We start from the raw sequence: 26340 nt of genomic DNA on the forward strand, positions 1-26340 counted from the left end.
TGTCATTATTTGAAGACAACATGACCATCTATGTAGGAAATTCGAAAGAATCTACAAAACAGGTACTAGAACTAATAATGAGTTTAGCAAGCATGCAGGATACAAAATTAATATATTAAAAAATCAATTGTATTTCTATTTACCATGAATGAACAAGTGAAAATTTTAAAAAATTAAAACAATATCATTTATAATAACATCAAAAACTAGAAAATATTTAGGGATAAATCTGACCAAAGATGTAAGAATCCTGCATACTGGAAATTACAAAACATTACTGACACTGATTAAAGAAAATCTGAATAAATGAAGAAATATACCTTTTTCATGCTTCAGGAGGCTCAATATGGTTAAGATATCAGTTCTTCCCAATTTGAGCTGTACATTCATTTCCATCTCAAGCAGGCCTTTTGGCAGAATTTGACAGGCTGATTATAAAATTCATATGGAAATGCAAAGGATCTACAATCGCCAAAACAATTTTGAAAAAGAACAAAAAATTTGGAGAGCTAATGCTACCTGATTTCAACACATATCGTAAAGCTACAGTAACCAATACAATGTGCAATTATTGATCAGAAAGATTGACAACGAAATCATTGGCACAGGATGGAGTCCAGAAATAAAACCATGCAAACATATATAGACAACAGATTTTTGACAAAGGTGAAAAGGCAATTCAGAGGAGAAAGTATACTGTTTTGAACACATGGTACTAGGACATGGAAGACATATATATAGTCTTGAATTGTAGAGAGTTTCACAGGGCATGTCAGATTTGGCAGATTGGGCTACATAAAACTTTAGAATTCATGTATGGAAAAGATAACGTAAACTAACTAAAAGATATGCAGTGTATCTTTTGAAGATAAGCTATATATTTAAAAGATATACCAACAGGCCAGATGCCATGGCTCACCCCTGTAATCCTAGCACTTTGGGAAGCAGAGGTGAGTGGATCACATGAGGTCAGGAGTTCCAGATCAGCCTGGCCAACATGGTGAAATCCCATCTCTACTAAGAAATACAAAAAATTAGCCAGGCATGGTGGTGCATGCCCGTAGTCCCAGCTACTTGGGTGGCTGAGGCAGGAGAAAGGAGAACCACTTGAACCTGGGAGGCCTAAGGTTGCAGTGAGCCGAGATTGTGCCACTGCACTCCAGCCTGGGCGACAGAGCGAGACTCTGTATCAAAAAAAAAAAAAAAATTACATTCCATAATCTATCAAGAGTTCCTGAAAATTACTAAGTAAGGGACAAAGAACATTAACAGACAAATCGCTGGAAAAAATATAAATTTCCAATAAACCAATAAAAAGTTGTTCAACATCATTAACAATTACAGAAGGTCAAATTATTTTCCCACAATCTTATTATTGGAACTATTAAATGTTGATAACAGTCCCCCAAATCCAGACCAGTTATTTAATATGTTTTAGGAGTAGGTTGTCACTTCTCGAGAAACAGAAACAGAAACATGATCAAACTTCTTCTGCTTACATTTGTCAATATGACCTTGAGAGAAGAGTATCAGTGCGCTGGATTTCCATGCTCCACTCTGGGCAACAACGGAGGTAAACAAGATAGGCCGCCAATCCTTGTCAGCTGTAATGTATTGTCTCAGATTGACTTAAAGGCATATTTTCTCTTAATTCAAGGGAAGATGACTCACCTTTCCAGAGTGGTCCGTCAGTGACATGCTATGCTAGAGACTTTGCATTAATTATTTCATTTAATCTCTACCACAACCCTGCAAGGTTTTTATAGATAAGGAAACTGAAGACGCTATGTTAGCATTCCCCACCCTTTTTGGGACCAGGAGCCGGTTTCATGGAAGTTAATTTTTCCACAGATGGGAGAAAAGTTTGTCCATGGCCCGGGGATTGACGACCCCGGCTCTACATAACCAGCGATATACTTCAGTGTCCATGTTTCTTTACATTGCATCCTAAAGAAAGGAGTTTTTCTTTAGGTGAAGGGAAGACCAGAGTGTGAAAAAGGCCCTAAAAGACCCTCAATAGATCAAAAGTATAATAATAAGTAAACGTTCCACACAAAATGCTGAAAACAATTTTAACGTTGCCTATGTCTGTGATAAGCAATGATGTTTATGATGTTATTTTGTGTTGTAATTTTAAAGTAAAAAGAACGCTGATGTTGGCGATCGGTAGCCCTGGTCTCAAACCCCAGCTCTGCTGCTTACCAGTGGTGTAATCTTGGTCAAGAACCTGATTCTCCACACTAAACTCTGACTTCACATTGTCCCTATTGAGTGCTATTTATAATCCTATGATAAAGTTAATCATCATTTGACTTGTTTGGGGGTTAGTTCCTGTGACTGTCTTTTCAACCAATATTGAAAATTGTGAGCAGCTATAAGATAATCATTTTGTGTCACTGACAACACCCAAAAAGTTACTTGTACGTTAAGAGTTTAACACACATATTTATTAGATGAATATTTTATTAAACCCAAGACAAGATAGGTTGACAATACTAAGAGCTGACAAAGATAGGGGAAGCAATCTGGGTAGGAGAACAATTTAACAGTGATTACTAAAAAAAGTGCTATAAAGAACAACACCCAAATGTCTGCCCTACATCCTTTCACACTTTATTTCATGCCTCCCCAACCCAGTACCTTGATGCCTTGACTTTATTTCAATCCTTTAGATTGAGAGAAAACGACTTAAGAACAGTGACTATGTTTTATTCGTCCTTGAATCCTCAGAAATAGCATAATAAGGTGCTCACTATACGACTGTTGAAGTGAATTGAATGGTAACTTAAGAAGCAAGAGATCAGTATATGCAGAATATTCATCTCAAGAGGGAAAGCTACAGTTTTATGTATTTTCCATTGTGATTCTTTTGTAAGTAGGGAAATTCTACGCCAAAGACTGAAAAAAGCACATCATAAATCATGGTTCAGTCCATCTGAGTACTGTTTTAATTTTAGCACAGCATGTGTTGAACTTCAGTGCTCTTGATTCACACATTCCTAATGCAAATATATCAAACTTTCAATTATTCAAGGGTGAATTATCAAATTTGTAGATTAGCTAGGCTTTTTGCTTATTCTACTCCCTTTAACTACACAGGCCTTTGGGCATCTTCTGCTTCTTCCTTGTGCTTGAATGGCAGTGGGATTAACTCATTAAGAATAAAGAAAACATCTGTGTTGCTTAAATGGCAGTGAGGATCTTGTAGAAATTCAGTACCACCTGTATGTAGTTCCATTCCTGGTCATAAGTTGAAATAAAACTGTTACAGTATTCAAAATTCAATGGATATTTCTTGAAGTAGTTCATCAGAGAACAATTTTTCCTCATGTCAAAGAAACAACTAACTAAATGAAGCATTTTATTCACAATAATAAAAAAAGTTATATTGATTCAAATCACCAGCAGTGTCTACAGACACATGACAGAAAGCGGACATACACATCGTGGAGATATTTAGCCAATCACACTTATCACAGCTTGACTATGTCTTTTATTTAGTGACAGGAAAACTACTATCAGCCCCTATCACTTCAATGATCAATTAATTAAATATTTTGGTTCTATTCACATACTTTGCTTTGAGCCATTTGTAATCATCTCATAGAGGTAAGAAAAAGCAATCATGTTTATAAATTATGAGCATTTTCAACTCAGTTAAATGTAATTTATTCTTTACCTTCTTACATTTTTCTATCACTATTAATACTTCATGTAGGTGTGAATATAAACCTTGATGCACACAAACACATATAACTCCCAGTTGAATTTCAACACCTTTAGAAAGAAAAAAAAAGACTTGTATAAGGAAAACAATGGATAAGCTTTATGTGTGTGTGTCATATAGTGAGTGTATATAACTACACATACAGTCATGCATTAACAATGGGGATGCATTCTGAAAAATCTCTGATTAGGTGATTTCGTCATTGTGTGAACATCATGAATGTACTTACACAAACCTAGATGATATAACCCACTACACACCTAGGCTACATGTTATAGTCTATTGCTCTGAGGCTGCAAACCTGGACAGCATGTTACTGTACTGAATACTGTAGGCAATTATAACACAGTGTAAGTATTTGTGTTTCTAAACATAGCTAATCATAGAAAAGGCACAGTTAAAATGCTGTATTATAAGCTTATGGGACCACCACCCTAAACACAGTCCACAGTCATTATGCACACATAACTTTACATGAAACAGAAAACAATGAATTGTGAGGAAAATAAACAAAGTAATTGAATGGTAGGATGCAGAGCTACCATGTATAGCTGCATGGATTGTCCACTGCACAATTTTAGGAACAGCAGTCACTCTGACTACCAAGTGGATGGTGCCCCCTGGAGTTGTGCAATATGGCAGTCTTCGTGAACATTTTTTTCTTTGGGATTTAAACATTTGGGTTTATCAAAACGATTAGACTGTGACTACAGCTTCAGGTCACACTTCCTAATCTCCTAGCATCCTTAGAAGTGACTTGTTCTCTCACAAGCTGATGTGGGAAGGAGAAAGAAAAGTAGAAAGGATAGGAAAATGTATCTATATAGAAGTAATTTTACAATAACAATAGCTAATATTTTTTGGAACTTTTATTACGTGCCAGGTGTGGTTCATTGCACTTTGTACACATTAACTCTTTATTTACTTTTTTTTTTTTTTTTTTTTTTTTTTTTTTGAGACGGAGTCTCGCTCTGTCACCCAGGCTGGAGTGCCGTGGCGCAATCTCAGCTCACTGCAAGCTCCGCCTCCCAGGTTGACGCCATTATCCTGCCTCAGCCTCCGGAGCAGCTGGGACTACAGGTGCCTGCCACCACGCCCGGCTATTTTTTTTTTTTTTTTTTGTATTTTTAGTAGAGACAGGGTTTCACCATGTTATCCAGTATGGTCTGGATCTCCTGATCTCATGATCCGCCCACCTTGGCCTCCCAAAGTGCAGGGATTACAGGCGTGAGCCACCGTGCCCAGCCTGTACACATTAACTCTTAATCCTTATAAACATCCTAGTGGTAGGTACTATTCTTATCCACATTTCACAGATAAGGGAATTGAGGCTCAGCGATGTTAAGTAACTGGCCCAAGACCATGCTGCACTAAGTGGGGAAGATGTGAGGTAGGAACGAGAGAGCTGATAGAGTCCTCTCCTTTGCAAAATTGTGACTATCAGTTGAAGGTCAATTAGAGGCTCCTTTTATTTAAATTTTTATTTGTTCTTCCTAAAATAATTATTTTTGTGGGAAAAAGCAGTCTCTTAGGAAGATCTGTCTTCAATCATAAAGTCAGATTTGGGCCAGGTGCAGTGGTTCACACCTGTAATCCCAGCATTTTGCAAGGCCCAAGCAGGTGGATCACTTAAGTCCAAGAGTTCAAGACCAGCCTGGGCAACATGGCAAAATCCTGTCTCTACCCCACCAAAAATACAAAAATTAGCGGGGCGTAGTGGCGCACACCTGTAGTTTTACTAACTTGGGAGACTAAGCCAGGAGGATCGCTTGAGCCAGGAGGCGGAGGTGGAGGTTGCAGTGAGCCGAGATCACACCACTGCACTCCAGTCTGGGCACCAAGTGAGACCTTGTCTCAAAAGAATATATAAATAATAAAAATAAAATCCGATTTAAGAATGAAAAAGTTCCAAATATAATTACTGACAAAATAATAATAAATCTCCAAAATAAGCCCCCAAATTAAAATATAAAATGCCTAGGATTACATTTACATTTAACACAAATACTAAAGGGATAAAGAATAATTCTTAACTGATTAGCTAGCACTTTCTGCAGACGTCTAGCTTCTAAAATGAATAAATAGAAATGTTAGGAGATGAGGAAACATCACAGAGGCACAGATTTTAAAAAAAGAGCAGTAAATAAACATAGGGATAAGCAGTCACAAGAGCTTCCACAACTAAAAGAAATGGGAATTGGGGTAGGCCATGGTTACTAACACACAACACAGTAGGCCAAGAATACTTCTATAGTGAGTCATCAGCTTTTGTATACCTAATTGGTTCCTTGTTTCATAACTTCTAGATATCCCAATTTCCATACATTAAACTTATTATACAGAATCATGTTGAAATGGCATCAACTTTGCATGAAATGTTAGTTGGAAAAAGCAAATTAATAAAACTATTACTTCAAATGCAGTAAGAAATTGCAACAATGGTCTCTGTGTTTTTGCTCCCACTGCCCACTCCAATGCTGCTGTGTTCAAATAAACTATTTGAGCAAATAAAATACTTAGAGTTATAAAGGAATACGATAAAGGCAAAGAGAAAATAGCATTTGTAATATGACTACTATTAAAGCTCTGGCTTGCAGACTGCTGGCAGATAGTCTATTTTCCAGCTTGTCAAAACAACCCATTCTCTGAGCATGTTCAGAGCTTGCAGAGGTCTTCATTTATCCCAGAATGTCAGGAATTGGAGAAACAAAAACATTTTGCAAATGATCTGCGGTGCACATTGTTTTGTAAAATATCTAATCAAATGGGGGCAGCCTGTCAAAGTCAAGAAATGTTACTCGGCTACAATAGGTATGATGCAGACCTGGCCACCCACTCCCCAGCTGCAGAGAATGAATTTAAAGTAAGCTGGTCATTTGTCCTCGGACAAAGTACAACTGCCAAATATTTTATCCCAATTTGTCGGTCCTGCTCTATTCCAGTGAATTCCATCAATCCAAGGCCAGTCACAGTGTTTAGTCTCTCCAGAACAATAAGCTTAACCCAATAGGTTTATTTGTTTAAGTCATCTGGTGAATTCTTTTAAATTCTGCCTTGTTTCTAATACCGCTTGTATTTTGCATTCACATAAGCTTCTGCTGCAGCTGCTTGAGAAGAAAAGGAAAGGAGGCTCTTGCTGAGCAGTGAGAAGAGAATACATTTTTAAACTTTCCTTTCTTTCTCCTAAAATTAGCACCTGGCATATGGAATATTCAGCAGGTGGCTCAGCAGGGACAGAGTTACTGTTTTTCATACCTGCCATTGAGATGTTTGACATTTTGACTTCGTAAGGAACAAGATTCTTGAGGCCACCACTCTGTGTGTGTGTGTGTGTGTGTGTGTGTGTGTGTGTGTGTGTGCGCGCGCGCGCGCGCGGGGGCAGGTTGAGGGAAGTCCCATAGAGGTCTTCTGGAGGAGAGAGTGTAAGAGAAAGAAGCTACTAACAGACAAAGTTATACAATTAAGAAACATTAAATATCAGAGAGGGGAGTACGTTTCATATTGCTGAAATTGAATAACTAATTCAATTCCCACTAGTATTGGAGAATAGGAAATTGCTTTGTAACTTAAAGAACTTCAGAAATTACACTTTATAATATAATAGGAATGTTCTTTGAATATTATTTGAAGACTCTGATGTAAAGTTCACTGACATAACTTCCCCCAGTTGTAGGAAAAGTAGCTATTGAATCAGAATTTTACAAACATTTATAAACATCAACAATCTCTGTCATGTACTATTCTAGGCAATAGAGCATCAAAGGAAAAACTGGAGTTCCAAATGCAAAAGATATTTAGAAAGTATAATAAACTAACCTTGGATATGGGCAGTGAGGGAGACAGAAGAGTCTCAGATAATCCCCAAGTCTCTGGCTTGATGACTAGGTGAATCGTAGGATCATTAAGGAAGTCTGACAAGAGATCACTAATTGCTTGCCTAATATTCATTCTACCCATTTTCTATGTAACTGACCCATATGGTATTAACATAAAAGATAGCAACGTGCCCAGCTAAAAACCACGTCTCTCTGTCTCCATTACAGATCGGATTGTCTAATAAGACATAAGCAGACATTTTGGGATGGGGCATCCGTGAGAGTTTGCTAAAGTATCTCGAAGAGCACGTGGCGGCACTTTTTCTTTACCTTTCTTCTTTCTGCCTGGAATAGCAAGGTTCGAGCACCCACAGCTGGTTTGTTTCCACGAAGTAACTTGAAGATAAAAGCTTAATGGTAAGGATTATAGAACAAAAAATAGGAAAGGCCTAGATTCCTAATAATTGGTGATTCATTATACTGGAATTAGCCCTGGGTTGCCTAACCCTAGAGTTTTATTTTGATAGAAAAATTAATCTTTACTTTGTTTAAGCTACTGTTATTTTAGGTCTCTGTTTAGCCATCAAAACTAATCCTAACTGATACTCTATGATAGAGAATCAAGTTGCTTGGCACTTTTTGGTAGGTGGGAGGGTTAGGATGAAGTTCAGTTTTGGATGTATTGCATACTAAGTGCTGGTAGAATGCCCGAAAGTCACTTGGAAACTTAAGCTGGAGATAGAGATTTGGGATTGATCCAAATGGGAGGCTAATATCTACAGCTATTCATCTCCAGTCAGTGGTTCTTCATTTTTTTCAGATCATGTCTATGGTAAGAACATTCTGTTTTTCATTTTTAAGCATTTAACTTGCACCTTCCCTTGAATGCAGAGAGTGCAGGCAGTGCAGAACCATAAAAATGAGAGTGCAAGCTGAAACTGTGCAAAGTGATCTTAATAATTGATGGAGGCCGGGCACGGCGGCTCACGCCTGTAATCCCAGCACTTTGGGAGGCCAAGGCAGGTGGATCACGAGGTCAGGAGATGGAGACAATCTTGGTCAACATGGTGAAACCCCATCTCTACCAAAATACAAAACATTAGCCGGGCATGGTGGCACGTGCCTGTAATCCCAGCAACTTGGGAGGCTGAGGCAGGGGAATTGCTTGAATCTGGGAGGCAGAGGTTGCAGTGGGCTGAGATCACGCCACTGCACTCCTGCCTGGTGACAGAGCAAGACTCTGTCCTAAAAATAATAATAATAATAATCAATGGAACAATTATGACTATCCTGTGACCTTTAAATGTTTGTCAAAACATTAAAACTCTCTTACTGTTGATTACAAATGTACACAGAACTGGAAAAAATAGTAAAGCTATTATTTTGTAGTAGTAGTCCCTCCTTATCTGAGAGTGATACATTCCAAGGCCCCCAGTGGATGCCTGAGACCGTGGATAGTACCAAACCCCATATATACTATGTTTTTCCTAAATATATGTATCCATGATAAAATGTAATATATAAATTAGGCACAGCTAGGCACGGTGGCTCATGCCTGTAATCCCAATACTTTGGGTGGCCGAGGCGGGAAGATTGCTGGAACTCTGGCATTCAAGATCAGCCTGGGAAACATAGTGAGATCCCCTGACTCTAAAAAAATTAAAATAATGTTCTGTCATAAAGGACACAAATTCTCTGATCTACTAATCTGAATCATCATCTGTTCATTCATGCATTCAATAAATAAGTGGTTGGCACTGTACACACATTTGGAAAATATTACATCCTTGAAAACAACAGGCAGACATCCTTGCCTCTGTGGTTTTTACCTTTTAGTTGGTAGTCGTGAGGGGCTGAAACAGGAGGCAATAAAAATGAGGCCTACTATATTATTTGAGGTGGATAATAATGATGAGATGATAAATGAGAAAAGTAGAGACATTTAAATGCACGTGTTAAAAAAAAGGAATAGCAATCTTGGCCAGATGATGAATTGATATTACAGACATAATGTATGAACCTGTAAATGTGACTCCCTAAGAAAGACACAGTATCACTTATGAAGCATTCTCACTAGATATGCAGAACTTGAATGTAATCATGAGGAAACATTAGACAAATCCTAAATAATAAACATTATATTTTTAAAAAGGAAATATTCTACAAAAATGTCAATGTCATACACGTAGCTGAAAGTGTTGTGTTTTTTTTTTTTTTAATCTCAATTTTAGGGCTCCTATTGTCATGAATTCTCAATTTACTAAAGGAAAACTATTTATATTTCTATATTTACAGCCAAATTTTTTCTTAGTTTATTTATAAAATATCTTCTTAAGCACTTGCTATACTGTTTTGGGCATTGTCTTTGCCTGAGTTATCCAGAAAACAGAGTCAAAGCAAATTTAAGGACCAGCACTTTATTGAGAGGTGTAATCTGAGGACATTAAGAGTGCGGAACAGGCAAATGAGGCAGGAAAGAAGGGTAAATTAACATAAGAGTTCATTTCTAAGCTGGCCCCAGCTTCATTAAATAGTATGGTGGGGATCTCTTCAAGATCGCGTGAGGCCAGGAGTTCAAAACCAGCCTGGCCAACCTGGTGAAACCCCACATCTACTAAAAAAGCAAAAAGTTAGCTGGGCATTACTCATAGTCTGTAATTCCAGCTACTCAGGAGGCTGAGGCATAAGAATCACTAGAACCCCGCAGGCAAAGGTTGCGGTGAGCTGAGATCATACCACCGTACTCCAGCATGGGCCACAAACCAAGACTCCATCTCAAAAAGAAAAAAATTAGGCCAAATGTGGTGGCACATGCCTGTAATCCCCAGCACTTTGGGAGGCTGAGGCAGGAGAATCACTTGAGCCCAGGAGTTTGAGACCAGTCTGTGCACTCTCTCTACAAAAAAAAATTTTTTTTAATTAGCCAGGCATGGTGGTGTGTGCCTGCAGCCCTAGTTACTTGGGAGGCTGAGGTGAGAGAATCACTTGAGGCTAGGAGTTCAAAGTTGCAGCGAGCCTAGATCACACCATTGAACCAACCTGGGCAACAGAACAAGATCCTGTCTCTTAAAAAAAAAAAAAAAAAATTAAGACTGAGATTTAAAAAAAAATTATATTCATTAATTTAATTTAAAAATAACAGTAACAACATTAATATATCTTAGAGACATTATGTTAAGTAAAACAAGCCAGACACAAAAAGACAAACATTGTATGATTGCACTTGAGGGAGGCATCTAGAGTAGTCAAATTCATAGAGATAGAAAATAGAATTGTAGTTGCTAGGGGCTCCGGAGAGAGAGGAATGGAGAGTTACTGTGTAATTGGTGTAATTGGTACAGTTTCAGTTTGGGAAGATGAAAATTTCTGGAGATAGGTAGATGGTGGTCATGGTGGCACAACAACGTGAATGCACTTAAGGCCACTCAACTGTACACCAAAAAATGGTTAAAATGGTAAATTGTATGTTATATATATTTTACAAAACAAAAAAATAACAGTAATAAATCAGTACATTTTAACACATATATTTTTATGTACAACTATATATTCCAAAAAAAAATTATTTTGCACTTTTGCAAATCTCTTTTTTTTTTTTTGAGATGGAGTCTCGCTCTGTCGCCCAGGCTGGAGTGCAGTGGCCGGATCTCAGCTCACTGCAAGCTCCGCCTCCCAGGTTCACGCCATTCTCCTACCTCACCCTCCCGAGTAGCTGGGACTACAGGCGCCCGCCACCTCGCCCGGCTAGTTTTTTTTGTATTTTTTTAGTAGAGACGGGGTTTCACCATGTTAGCCAGGATGGTCTCGATCTCCTGACCTCGTGATCTGCCTGTCTTGGCCTGCAAATCTCTTAAAGTTTGGTTTAATAGAATACAACTGAGGCCGGGCACAGTGGCTTGTGCCTGAAATCCCAGCACTTTGGGAGGCCGAGGCAGGCAGATCACTTGAGGTCAGGAGTTCAACACCAGCTTGGCCAACGTGGGGAAACCCTGTCTCTACTAAAAGTACAAAAATTAGCTGGGCATGGTGGCGGGCACCTGTAATCCCAGCTACTCGGGAGGCTGAGGCAGGAGAATCGCTTGAACCCAGGAGGCGGAGGTTGCAGTGAGCCGAGATTGCACCACTGCACTCCAGCCTGGGTGACAGAGCAAGACTCCGTCTCAAAAAAAAAAAATTGGTTCACTAAATTATATAGATCTTCCAAATGTTGACATTTTTCTTTACATCAGAAAAATCACATTTGCTGATATCACCACCACAAAAAAGTCTTAAAGTACTGGGAAGATGTTAAGCCCCAGGATAGTGAATATACATTTTTCAAAATTCAAATTTTTGGTTTAAAATGCAAATGTTACAAATGTTAGCAAATATAGTCAGTTGTCTTCCTCGTCTAACACAACCTTTTTTTTTTTTCTTTTTTTCTTGAGAAAATATCTGCCAGATACTTAAGTCTAAGTAGTCATAGTTTGTCCTTGGTTATTTTAAGTAAAAATAATGTTCCACAAAAAGAAGTAATCAGTTCACTTCACTACTCAATCACACAAGTGCTTTCTTGAGGCAATCGTCATACTTCTGTATGCAGCAATAGTACTTCACATGTACTTCCCATTTCGTCACATAGAATATTAAAGACATGTACTAATTTCAGCAACCTAGGAAGAGAAGGGAAATTCCCCAATCTCATGAAAGATGAAGCAAAACCTATTTTTAATATGATGATTAATGATGAAAGACTAAATGTTTTTCTTCCTATTGCCAAAAACAAGGCAAAGATGTCTTCATTCATTGCTTTTACTTGAGAATCTAGTATAATGCAATAAGAAAAGAAAAAGAAATTTTAAAAAGGACAAGAAATAAAAGGCATGCAGATTGGACAAGAAGAAATAGGCCGGGCATGGTGGCTCACGCCTATAATCCTAGCACTTTGGGAGGCTGAGGTGTGCAGATCATGAGGTCAGGAGTTCAAGACCAGACTGGCCAACATGGTGAAACCCCATCTCTACTAAAAATACAAAAATTGACCAGGTATGGTGGTGGGCATCTGTAATCCCAGCTACTCAGGAGGCTGAGGCAGGAGAATTGCTTGAACCAGGGAGATGGAGATTGCAATGAGCTGAGATCTCAACACTGCACTCCAGCCTGGGCAACAGAGCAAGACCCCATCTCAAAAAAAAAAAGAAGAAATAAAACTGTGTTTATTCACAGGTAACATATCATGTACATTAAAATCCCAGAAATATCTACATAAAAGCTGCTAGATTTAATAAATGGGTTTAGAAAGTTCACAGGATATAATGTCAATATATAAAAATATATTAAACTAACAGCTAGAAACTGAAATGTAGACAACAGTACCATTTTTAATGCCACCAAAAATGTAAAATACTTAGGGATAAACCCAACAAACTTGTGCAAGATATGTATGCTAAAAACAGCAATACACTGACAAGAGAATTTGAAGAAGATATAAATAGATGGAGATACACACAGTGTTCATGGATCTAAAGATGTAAAATTGTTAAGGTGGCAATTTCCACAAAACTAATCTACAGGCTAACTGCATTCTCAATCAAAATTGCAAACTATCTGTAGAAATTGACAAACTAATTGTTAAATTTATATGGAAAAGTTAAGCATCCAGAATAATCAGATGAATCTTGATTTTTTTCCCTCTTATTTTAAAAAGGTATAACATTTTAAATAAGAAGAGTTTGAGAAAGCTCTGTTTGTTTGTTTGTTTGTTTGTTTGGAGATAAGGTCTTACTTTGTCTTCCTGGATGGAGTGCAGTGGCACAATCATAGCTAACTACAGCCTCCACTTCCTGGGCTCCAGTAATTCTCCCACCTTGCCTGCCAAGTGCCTGGAACTACAGGAGCATGCCACCACACCCAGCTAATTTTAAAAACATTTTGTAGAGACAAGGTCTTGGTATGTTGCCCAGGCTGGACTCAAACTCCTGGCCTTAAGTGATCCTCCCACCCTGGCCTCCAACAGTGCTGGGATTACAGGTGTGAGCCACCATGCCCAGCAAGACATCAAATGCATAATAAGAGAACAACATTAGGCCAACAAATTCAACAATACAATGGTTTTGTAGGTTTTAAACTATTAGCATGCACTATTACATTTAAACTATTACAATGCACCAAAATAGTCACAAGAAAAAAACAGAAAATCTGAATAAGCCTATATCTAATAAACAAATTGAGTATGTTATGAAAAACCTCCCCAAAAAGAAAACTTCAGGGCCAGATGGTTTCACTGGTAAAAACATCAAAGTTACACAAATGTTTTCCAGAAAAGAGAAGAGGGGAGGATATGTTTTTCAGAAAAGAGAGGAAGAGAAAACACCATCCACTTAATTTTACGAGGTTAATTTTTACGGACTGAATTGTGCCTCCTCAAACTTTGTATGCTGAAGTTCCAACCTTTAGCACCTCGGATTGTAACCGTATTTGGAGATAAGGTCTTTACGGAGCTGATTAAGTTAAAACGAGGCTGTTAGGGTAGGGCCCTAATTCAATATGACTAGCGTCCTTATAAGGGGAAGGACACCAGGGGCACATATGTACACAGAGAACAGACCACATGAGGACACAGCAAAAAGGCAGCCATCTGCACACCAAGGAGAGAGACGTCTGGAGAAACCAAACCTGCTAAGACCTTGATCTTGGACTGCTAGCCTCCTGAACTGTGAGAAAATTAATTTACATTGTTTAGACCACTCACTCTGTGGCATTTCTTTATAGTAGCCCTACAAACTAATACAGTAACATAAGCTTAATAGCAAAACCTGACAAAGATTGTATTTACATTTTACAGCTCAATATCATTTACTGACATAGAGGCAAAATCCTTAACAAAATACTAATAAATCAAATCAATAGAATATTAAAAGAGTAACACTTAAAGATTAAGTAGGGCTTATCTCAGGAATGAAAGGTTAGTTTAACATTTTAAAATTGATAAATGAAATTCATTATATTAACAAAAAAAGGAGAAAACCCATATGATCACTTCAATAGATACAGAAAATGCATTTCACAAAAATTCAACATTGATTCTTGATAAAAACTTACGGCAAATCAGAAATAGTAGGGAACTTCCTCAAATGAATAGAGGGCATCTATAAAATAAGTACAATATAATTAATGATGAAAGGCTGAATTATCTTCCCCCAGAATAGGAACAAGGCAAAGATACCATGACCACTATTCTAAAATTCTCTTCGACATCGTATTGGAGGTCTTAACCATTATAAGAAGGAAAAAAAATAAATGCAAAGAAGATCAAAAGGGAAGAAGTAAAACTGTCCCGATTTGCAAATTATATGATTTTTAATGCAAAAATCCCAGGGAATCTAGAAAACAATTACTAGAATCCATAAGTGAATTTCCCAAGGTCACAGGATACTGGGTTAATATATAAAAATCTATGTAAGGCAAACATTAAAATGTATATGCTTATATACTAACAGCAAACTACTGAAAAATTTAATTTAAGGAGCAATTCCCTTTACAATAATACCAAAAATATAAAATAATGTTAAATAAATCTAACAAAAGATATTTACATTGAAATAAAATAATATACAAATATGTTGAGATATATACCATGTTTATGGACCAAAAGATTCAATATTATTAACATAACAATTCTCCCCAAATTGTGCCATTGGCAAAAGGATAGATATACAGATTAATCATGCAGGCTGCAAAGTCTAGAAATAGACCCATATGGTCAACTGAGTTTTGACACACGTGCCAAGGTAATTCAATGGTGAGAGGAAGAAACAGTAGCCTTTTTAGTAAGTCGTGCTGGAACAATTTTAGTGGACATCCCCTCCAAAATTTAAAAAAAAAAGACTGTTTATACTCTAAAATCACACCATATGTAAAAATTAACTTGAAATGGATCATTGTCCTACATGTAAAACCTAAAACTATAAAACTTATAGAGAAAGAACATGGGAGTACATATTTGTGTCTTTGGGTTAGACAAAGATATTCCAGAGAGGACACAAAAAGTATAAACCTAAGGAAAGAAAATATTCGTGCTAATATGCCAGCACTTTTAACCATCATTGCTTTTAGACCTCAATGCACTGAAAAAAGTAAATAAATAAAATCTGGCCAGGCGCAGTGGCTCACACCTGTAATCCCAGCACTTTGGGAGGCCGAGGCTGGCAGATCACCTGAGGTCAGGAGTTCGAGATCGGCCTGACTAACATGGTCAAACCCTGTCTCTACTGAAAATACAAAAATTAGACAGGCGTGGTAGCAGATGCCTGTAATCCAAGATAATCGGGAGGCCGAGGCAGGAGAATAGCTTGCACTTGGAAGATGGAGGTTGTGGTGAACTGAGTTGGCACCACTGCACTCCAGCCTGGGCGACAGAGCAAAAAGTAAATAAAGTAAAATAAAATAAAATATAAATATAAATACATAAATAAAATCCTAAATTATTATCCAAATAATTTTTACTCATAGAGTCTCCCCTGAAAATTCTCATGAACCCTAAGAGGTCCATAGACCACTTTGAAAATAACATTTTTGCAACAATTAAAAATAATGAACTGCTAATGGATGCATCATACAGGTACAATGTTAGACAAAAGAAGCCAGGCACAAAGGAGAACATACTGTGTAGTTCCATTTATACAACTTTCAAGAACAGGCTACACTGCTCTATGGAGGAAGTCAGAATAATGGTTACCTATGGGGGTCGGGGGAAGAAGGGAATTAACTGAGAAAGGTCATGGGGGAAAGGACTTCTGGTTCTATATTTTTATTTGGGTAATGGTTTGTGCATTTTACTGTATGAATGTCAATGTCACACTTTAATTAAAATATAAAAAGAACATAAACCCTACAGAATATTTTCCTAATGAAACATTTCTATATTTAGAAGTATTTGATTAAACATCTTCTAACACTTTTATGCAACAAAACCGTAAGCAATGGGGCAACTTTAGGAAAGAATTCACAGCACTGAGAATTTGGAAATTCTACTTTGAAGATGATGGAGTATAACATTTATTTCGCATTTAATACTTTAATTGTTAAGTACATTTGTATTTATATGTATCTCATTTCAATAGATGATTAGTTCCTCAAAGGTAGGAATGTATTTCATGTCTGTTATACTATAGAATCTGGTACACAGTAGGTGACTTATTGATTTATTTTCTCATTCACTCACGCAATAAAGATTTCTTTAGCATTTATGTGTAAGGTGCTTGCTAGTTCCTGGGTATATAATGATGGGTAGGTGTGGGGCTCAATAAATTCCTGTTGATAACTGATTGATAATTATCAGCTACATTTCAGAAAGAGTATAACTCTCTTTTCTCCTGAATTCCAAGTACAGGGGCACTAGAGATTTTAACCTTGTAAAAATAAGAGCACAAAAACACAGAGATGAATTAACTGACTTCTTAGGGTGATGCACTTGGTCATAAGTGGGGCAACTGATTAAAATGGTTACAGCTTCTTTCGTGGACCAAGGTGCTAGGGGAATTCATTCAGACTGACTTGGGTTAATATTTCATTTAAATGCTCTCATTTCACTTCTACTACATGCACCTTCTCTGACTTACGTTTCAGAACCTGCAGTCCGAATTGGTTTACTTCCACTTCAGATGCTGTCAAGATAAATTAGACACCAAGGGTCCATGATACCATCTGAAGCAGAACGGCTATTAGTAGGAAATACATAAGCAGTTTTATATTTCAATATAGTGTAGCACTTTTTTGGAGAATGTACTTTCTACTAAAAATGAAAGTGGATGTAACAAACCTTGGTGAATTTTGAAACGTTAAAAAAATTCAAATTTTATTTTACTCTACATCCTCAGGCAAGTGTAGCCAAAGGAAGGTAGGTAACAGTAAATATTTTTATCTCCTTTCAATGCATCTACAAACCATTCTGCTGAATAAGATCTGACAGGTTCCTGACTGTGAGCAGAGATAGGGTAACAACTCGGATGATACATACACTTGCATCAGATACAGACTCCATTTCTGCTGTAATCATCCATCCATAGCCTCGCCTGCTCAGCTGACAAGCCATGTTATTAATAAAGCATATTGTACCACAAGTGCATTGCCCTACATGGTGTTTATCTTGTTGGAAACTGTAATTGTTTGAAACAATGGCCTCAGTGAAAAGATATGAAACATTATGAGCTGTGTAAAAACCAAAATAATTTGTACTAATAATGGTAGTTGTTTGTGAAGGATTAAAACACAGGTTATGCTGCATAGAGTTAATGACTCAGTCTTGCTTTTAGGTTTACTTTTTATTCTAGTCCTGTGAGATAACCTGGAATTTCAAGCCAAGCCTGGTGGAGAAACAGAGTTCCCCCAGCAGAGAGTAAACTCCACTTTGGCTTACTCAGCAATGTCTCCCTAGCACATAGCACAGTACTTGGAAAACAGTCAACAGGTAATATTTGTTAAATGAAAGAAATGAGTAAATATGAGTATAAGGAAAAAATGGAACACATTTCAGGTTCAAGCCAAGCCATTATCAGAGTTCTTCCAGGATGTGATTCAAAGAAATAGAGGTCGGACTCAATCTCCAGGGGACAAGGACTCCCATATTGCTTCCCTTTCACCCTCTCCCAATTCAGCCAATGGAACTCCCACATTGCTGAGCCAATGGAGAAGCCCCAGGTATAGAACCAAGGGAGAAAAGGATAAAGTATGCCCTTTCCCATCTCCCCGCATCCTCCCCAATCCCACCCAATAAGATCTGGATATGTTCTTGCAGTTTTCAATCTGAATTCTCTTGGAACAACCAAAGGGGCTTCAGCTCTCCTCTGGTTCTTAATAACACAGTGCCAGGTAGAATAGCCTGCATGTATTTTAGCCCCTAACCACTGTGAGGGGCTAGGAGAAGAGTAAGATCTTAGGAAGACAGACAGATGGAAGGCCAGGTCTTGAAATGGAGCTGGTTCACCTCTCTATTGAGGTAGTAAAGAAAGAATATGGCTGGGTGTGGTGGCTCACACCTGTAATCCTAGTATTTTGGAAGGCCAAGGTGGGAGGATCGCTTGAGCCCAGGATTTCGAGACCAGTCTGAACAATATAAGGAGATCCTGTCTCTATGAAATTTCTTTTTTTTTTTTTTTTTTTTTTTTTTGAGATGGAGTCTTGCTCTGTCGCCCAGGCTGGAGTGCAGTGGCGCAATCTTGGCTCACTGCAACCTCTGCCACCTGGGTTCAAGCGACTCTCCTGCCTCAGCCTCCTGAGTAGCTGGGATTACAGATGTGTGCCACCACGCCTGGCTAATTTTTGTATTTTTAGTACAGACGGGGTTTCAGCATCTTGGCCAGGCTGGTCTTGAACTCCTGACCTTGTGATCCACCTGTCTCGGCCTCCCAAAGTGCTAGGATTACAGGCATGAGCCACTGCACCCGGCCCAAAAAAAAAAGTTTTTTACATCAGCTGAGCATAGTGGCTTGTGCCTATAGTCCCAGCTACTCAAGAGACTGAGATGAGAGGATCACTGGACCCTAGGAGGTTGAAGCTGCAGTGAGCAGTGAGCCATGATCACACCACTGCACTCCAGCCTGAGCAACAGAACCAGACCCTTTTGCCAAAAGAAAGAAAGAGAAGACAGGGGAGAGAGGGAGAGAGAAGGGAGAGAGAGAAGGGAGAGAAGGGAGGGAGAGAAGGGAAGGAGAGGGGAGGGGAGGGGAGGGGATGGATAAAGAGAACAATTTAGAGGTGATGAAGAACAGTAGATATAGAAACATTCTGAGGTAGAGGAAAGGAAAAATTAAGGAACTTGTTGGGGTTTAAGCCATAGCCACTTTTTTTCTGGCAAAATTTGATGTTGTTCTGATTATATCCTTCCATGTGTTCACAAAGGGTGATTTCTCTCCCCAGCATGAGGAGTAGATTACGATTAGTGTTACCCCCCCTTACAAATAATCAGTTTAGGATTCATGTGTGACACAATTCTGCTCAGTGGGACTCAGTTCTGCTAGAAGCCTCTAAAAAGGGTTTCCCTTCCTTTACTGTGAGAGGGAGGAAGGGAGGGAGGCAGAGAGAGAGAGAGAGGGAGAGAGAGAAATAGTATCCCTATACTTTGCTACTTTGCTGGATGCCCGACTGTATTTGACATCAAGACAAGCAGACGCTATCGTTTAGCCATGAAGTGACATGACAGGAGAAATTACTATCATGTGACGATGGAAGAGCAGAAAGAAGAATCCCACTTCAATCCTGGACAACTTCCCTAAGTTATTAGACCAACCAATACTGGAACCACCTTTCTCCAAACTTATTTTATGAGATAATAAATTCCATATTTTTCATATTTCCACCTATAGTCAGGTTTCCTGTTGTTTGCACTTTTGTTGACACCTTGATTTTTTTTTTCTACTAAAGGAGGAAGTGAGGGCATGTGTTATGAATGTGAAATCTGGAAGTTAAAAAGTTTGACAGGTATTTCAGTTTTCACTTACTGCCTCCTTCCATCTTCTTCCTCCTCCCCAACTCCTACAGGATTCAGACAAGGGTCAGGACACAAGGCTGAATACAAAAGGACCTCTCCCTTCCCAAGACTTTGTCTTTGTTCCTAGCTCAAGCTCAGTGTGTCTGGCTCCTTCTTCCTCAAAGATTGTTCTGTCCCAGGAGGCTCCTCAATCGCTCCAGTCAAATGGCTTCTACAGCCATCAGTTCCACAGATACATCACACGTCTGGACTACAGCCACAGTTTACACTCAACTGGGGAGCTCCCACCACAGCACCGTTCTGTACCTGTATCTAGCAATGCTTTGTAGCCTTTGAGCAGAAATAGGGAATTAAAATGGCCAGAATTTAGGGATGGAAACTGGCACAGACATGGGAAACCATCTGAGAATGCAGGAGTTAGCTGGGTTTACTAGATTATAACTCTTATGAAGACCACATAGCACACAACTCAGCATATAGTCTTAACACATGTATATTGAATTTCTTTGAAATGACCAAATTGTAGGCAGATAAAATGGCTTCCTTTTACAGAATCTTCCCTTCAGAGAGTGCCTTTCAACGGCACCACCTTCCCTCCACCCGAAACAAAACCTTCAACATTTTCACCTTATTTTTATAACACACTGAAATAGCGTGGTGAAGACAGTTCTATTCAGTATGCTACGAAGAAGCAAGACACAAAGATCTGACTTGGCCACCAACCCCGAGGGCATCCGTTGCAGAACTGGGATGGTCCCTCATTCCCCAGTGGTCTCAAGCCTTTGTTCTGATGTCCCTGTATGTAATTGTTTTGATAGCAATTTCCCTGGTTCTCTCTCACTAGCTTGCTAAACACGCATGTCAATCACATTCAAGAACACCATGGGCCTAAGGGTCAGCCACATCTCAGGAGAATGTGATTCAAAAGAGGACACAAGGCATAATATAACATCTCCTTCTAACATGTATGTCAGTTGCGTTGCGGCCTGACAATGTGTAAAAAGTGTTGTTTTTTTTTCCTTCCCCCAGATGCAGAAAGGAAAGGATATATGAAGTACTCTGACCACAGCTTTAAAGCAAGCGAGAAACTCATCAGTCTAAGATCATCTTACTAGAGAACACTCAATGGTACTGAAAGAGTTCTTCACCTAAACTCTAAAGAACCCGAAGGGAGGTCCAGTTTTTTCCTCCCAAAGATCCATCTCTAGAGCTTCACTCCCCAGTCGCTTAGGGAAGCCGGGACGGTGGGAGAGCCACAGATACTAAGTCTCCTTCTCCTACGGAACCCTTGGACCTCTTGCCCCGTTTCCCTGTCACTTTAGGGAGCAGCACGCAAAAGCCCACAGGCCAGAGGCCAGGGTCCAGGCCCGCAGCCGGAGCAGGCCCGACGGAGAGAGGGAGCCGGAAGGGCAGCGTCGCGGGGCTGGAGGCTGTTGCTGGGAGGCGTGGATTCTGGAAAGTGCGTGTGCGCGTCCCTCGAGCACCGCCCGCGGAGCCGATTGGCCAGGACGCGCGGCGGGGGAAGCCCTTGGCTAATCTCCTGCCACTCAGCCCGGCCGACGTCGGCGCCGGGGCTGCAGCGCCGCGGACCTCTCGCCGCGCCGCGCCGCGCCGTGCCGTGCCCGGCCGGGCCGCGCGCGGAAGGACAAATAGTCCGGCGGCAGTGCCGCGCGCCCCTTCGTGGCTCTGCTTGCCCCACCCTGGTTGCCGAGCCTGAGGCTGGGGCGGCGGGAAGTGGGGGCGGGCGGAGCAGGGTCGGCCTCTGCGGCTCTCCGACCCCGGCTCCGCTCTTTGCGGCCAGACGGGTGGATTGCGCTCCCTAGGGAAGAGTAATTGGATTCTGGGCTCCCTCCAGCCCGGATCAGCGGAAGTCGGCTGCCGAGCCTGCAGCCTGGGAGGGGCATGTGGGGAGGAGGGAAAGGTGGGGAGCCGCCGCCGGGAGGGACGCGGTGAAACCACTGTCCCCTTAAGTGCCTGCGTGCTTGTTTCTGTACAGGCCGCAGCGGGAAGCTGGGTATAGAGAAGGATTAACAGAGATTGCACCCTGGTGCCCTTTCCCCTCAAGCACGTGACTCTTGCCCCTTCCAAGTTGTCATACTCATTGTGAGATTCACCTGGTTGCTGATACTCAGGAGAGGAATACTTTGGAAGCCTTGAGTCTTCCAGCCATCACCCTTCTTCTGTTTTTCTCTCAAAGCTCCACTTGGAGCTCAGCTGGAGAAGGAAGTGAAGTCTGTGAAGTCTGGAATTGGACATGTCTCTTACTAACGAAGTAACTCTGGAGAAAACAGCGTTCTTACCACTATCATCCAGGAACGTATCCCAAGTCCCTGCGTTGGCAGTAGCAAACTTCCCTTAATTCCTTTCCCCTTGAGGAGATGCAGCCAGAGTGAGAGCCTTAAGCAGAGTTTTTGGGTGAAATGACAGGCATGTTCTAGGAATTGTGACTTAGACTCGGACCTCTTGTGATTTTTTTTCTTTTCATCTTAATTACCGCATTTCACTCATTCATCATGAAAGAAACTCTTATTGAAGGCTTTGTTTGTGCCAGGCTCTGTTCTACTTATCAGACATACATCAGTGAGTAAAACGAATGCACTCTTGGAACCTCATTACAGTTGCTCCAGTGGGGGAGATAGTACATTTACAATCATACACAATTGTATAATGTCATGTAGGGAACAGCGCTATGAAGAAAAAGCAGAGCAGAAGGACAAAGAAGGATGCAGATGAGAGTTGGACACTATTTTATATTTTAGATAAGTTGATTGAAGAAGGCCTCTTTGCGGAAGTTACGTTTAAACAGAGGTCTGGATGAAATGAGGTAGAAAGCCAAGCAAACACTGGGGTTGTGGGGGGTGGGGAGAAGTTTCTGGGCAGAAGGAAGAGCAAGTGCAAAGGCTCTGCAGCCAGAGACAGTTTGGTGAGTTTGAATTAGTAGAAAGCAGGCCAGTGTGAATGCTGTGCAGTAAGCCAGAAAAACAATTGGAAATAAGGCTGGAGATGGGGTGATGAGTATGTGCGTGCTTGGTATTTACTTTTAACATCATTTGAAAGTTCTCTAAGTTTTGTATGCACTAAAGTGTCCTACATTCTTCCTGTGTCTCCACCAGACACTACATTTCATTTCATTCAGAGACCCCATTTTTTTTCCTCCCGGTCTAGCAGTGTTTATTTCTGCTTTTCTCTCACCCTCTTGTACTCATCTACAACTATTGATTCAAGGGTTTCTTCTGTGCAAATCCTTATCTTTAATGTTACCTTTTTTGCCCCCAACTTGTATATTTGCCTCTTTATCTCATCAACGTATTTAATTGGACATCTTGCCATCTTCCGGTTTCGACAGGTCCAAAAACCAATCTCATAATCTCATCTTTCCAAAATCACTTCCCTTCTTTCTCATTGATACCACTGCTATCTCTGCCACCCAAGCTGAATACATAGATGTCATTTTTTACCCATTCCTTCCTTTATTTCTTTTAACCAGTCATCTCAGGGCCTTCGATTTATCCTTTAAAATACCTCATGTCAAATCCCTTCCTCTGTCTCTACTTCAGGGTCTCTGTCTAAGCCCTTAAATGTTGCCAGCTAGGATTAGTTGAGCAGTTTCTATGTAACCTTTGTGACTTCCTTCTTGCTCTACTCCAATCTAACCTGCCAGAATAATTCTTTTGAATCTTCACTCTTAGCACATCTCTTTGTGCTTCAGCACCTTTATGGCTAAATTTTCTATTTTGTTAAATTTAAACTCTTCTGACTGAATTTATTTTTCTTTTTTTTTGAGACAGGGTCTCACTCTGTTGCCTAGGTGCAAAGGCTGGAGTGCAATGGTGTGATCACAGCGCACTGCAGCCTCTACCTCTCAGTGTTCAAGTGAACCTCCCATCTCAGCCTCCTGAGTAACTGGGACCACAGGCATGTGCCACCACACCCAGCAATTTTTTTTATTTTTTGTAGAGACAGGTTTTTGCCATGTTGCCCAGGCTAGTCTTGAACTCCTGGGCTCAAGTGATCAACCTGCCCCGGCTTCTCAGAGTGCTGGGATTACAGGCATGAGCCACTGTGCCCGGCCCTGACTGAATTTCAAGCTCTTTCCCTAGTCTATTTCCCTTCTACCCTGTGAACCACTCCTCAGTCTACCACTTCCATTTTAGTTAGGTTTTCCCCAGAAGTATATTTATATTCACTCATTCCTATATGTATTTGTTTATGGATCTATCCTCACATAACTTAGTATTTGATTCAGTAAGGATCCATTGGTTACAAGTGACATAAAATCCAACCCAAATTGGTGTAAAGTGAGAAGGGAATGTATTCTCACATACCTGAAAAGTTGAAGATAGTTCTGTTAGATATGGCTTGGCTGAAGAGTTCCAACTATATCATCAAGATTCACATTCTCCACTTGAACCTGTGCAGAGGTTGCAGTGAGCTTGAGATCGCACCATTGCACTCCAGCCTGGGTGACAGAGCAAGACTCTGTCTCAAAAAAAAAAAAAAAAAAAAAAAGAGAGAGAGAGATTCAGATTCTCCCCCACATGTTAGCGCTCTCCTCTGCTGTTTGCTTCATTCATTCCACAAATGAGCAACCAGAAGCTCCAGACCATCCTCACTACCAACAAAGGTCAAGCGCCCATTCTTTTGTCAGCCAATCAGTGTTGCCAAAAGAATAAGATGCTCAGATTGACCTGGACTGATTCACAAGCCCATCCCAGGAGTTGTGTCTATCGGTAACACATGAATGGCACAGATGATTTGACTTAAAATAGGGGTATGGTTATCAGAAAAAGAGCAGATGTGTACTGGGTAATGGAAACAGCAGACACACACACATCCCTGGTATTTTATTGAGGTCTCCAAACATTCTTTCCCTACATATGCCTTCACTGATATCTATGGCTACTCAATGTAATGACATTTTTTTTTACCACCCAAAATGTACTCACATCTAGGTCCTACAAATAACTCCAAGTTCAGGATAGTAAGGTGATATGCATGCCTCTCTATCATAAAGCAATTTGATAAAGTTCTTCATGGCCTAGTAACCTAAGGATATATGATAAAATTAACTAGAAAATACTTAATATATAATGACAGAAAAAAAGAACAACTGCAATGAAAACTCTTATTTGGAAATATGAATAATGACAAACACAAAATGTGTCCAATTCATATGGACATAGCATATGTCATATCTTACTAGACAGGGATAGCAAGGGCTTCCTAACATGAGAGGGGAGAAAGTTCTTTGATCAACCAATCTGGCTGCCATATGTTCTATTTTTGGAGGATCTCTCATTCATTATTTCCTCCATGGTTACGTCTGTAACGGACAATGGGGAGGAGAATCCTTTAGGGACTACACCTCTTCAGCATTCTCCTTCCTGATCTAGTAGGAATTGAAAAATCACTTCCTATGGCAAAGATAATTAGCTTTTACCATCCAAGAGTTGTGAAGCTCTTCTGTTGTATACAATTGTTGCTGAGAACTAGCTACCTAGCCAGGGGCTACATTTCCCAGCCTCCTTGTTAACGTTGCTGAAGTCACATGACTATCTCTGCTGGAATATGAGTGAAAGTGATGTGTACCACTTCTAGCCAATTTGGTTAAGTAGTAGGTATGCCTTTGCCAGTCTTTTTTTCCCTCTTCTGGCTGCACCGAGAGGTCTCTAAGGACCTGGAGAACAGTACAGCCATAGATAGAAGGAGTCTGGGTAGTTGAATGATTTTGTAGAAGACCACCTGCTACTTCGGGGCACTGATGTTGGACTTTACAAAAGTGAAAAATAAATATCTATTGTGTTAAGCTTAAGTAACCGAGCCTTTGTTCTCCACACTTAGGGTTTCTCTCACAGTACAATTTTCTTTAATTCTTTTTTTTTCTTTTTTTTTTTTGAGACAAAGTCTCGCTCTTGTTGCCCAGGCTGGAGTGCAATGGTGTGATCTCGGTTCATGCAATGTCCACTTCCTGGGTTCAAGCGATTCTCCCACCTCAGCTTCCTGAGTAGCTGGGATTACAGGTATGTGCCACCACACCTGGCTAATTTTTGTATTTTTAATAGAGACAGGGTTTCACCATGTTGGCCAGGCTGGTCTTGAACTCCTGACCTCAGGTGATCTGCCTGCCTCGGCCTCCCAAAGTGCTGGGATTACAGGCGTAAGCCACTGCGCCTGGCCCAGTTTTCTTTAATTCTTAGTAAACTTCTACTCTATTTGCATCTGGCCAATTCCAAGGGGGGGGGGGGGAATTCCAAAGCCAGAGGATTTTTTTAAGCTTCAGTCTTTGAATCTAGATTTTCATCTGAGCATTTTTATCTTTTAGTAATAGGCCC

At 40.0% G+C, this 26340-nt stretch overlaps 1 protein-coding gene across 2 annotated transcripts in view; it reads right to left on the reverse strand.

Annotated features, from left to right (window-relative positions):
- LOC101019298 (zinc finger protein 280D) overlaps positions 1–24481 on the reverse strand; it is a 244249-nt gene extending 219768 nt beyond the window's left edge. For both annotated transcript variants that reach the window (XM_031661177.1, XM_031661174.1), the window contains exon 1: positions 24334–24481. The gene's annotated coding sequence lies outside the window, so the exon portion shown is untranslated. The remainder of the gene's footprint in view (positions 1–24333) is intronic.
- Positions 24482–26340: the final 1859 nt, after the last annotated feature.

This window comes from Papio anubis, unplaced genomic scaffold (assembly GCF_008728515.1).
Source record: "Papio anubis isolate 15944 unplaced genomic scaffold, Panubis1.0 scaffold103, whole genome shotgun sequence".
Classification (NCBI taxonomy): domain Eukaryota; kingdom Metazoa; phylum Chordata; class Mammalia; order Primates; family Cercopithecidae; genus Papio; species Papio anubis.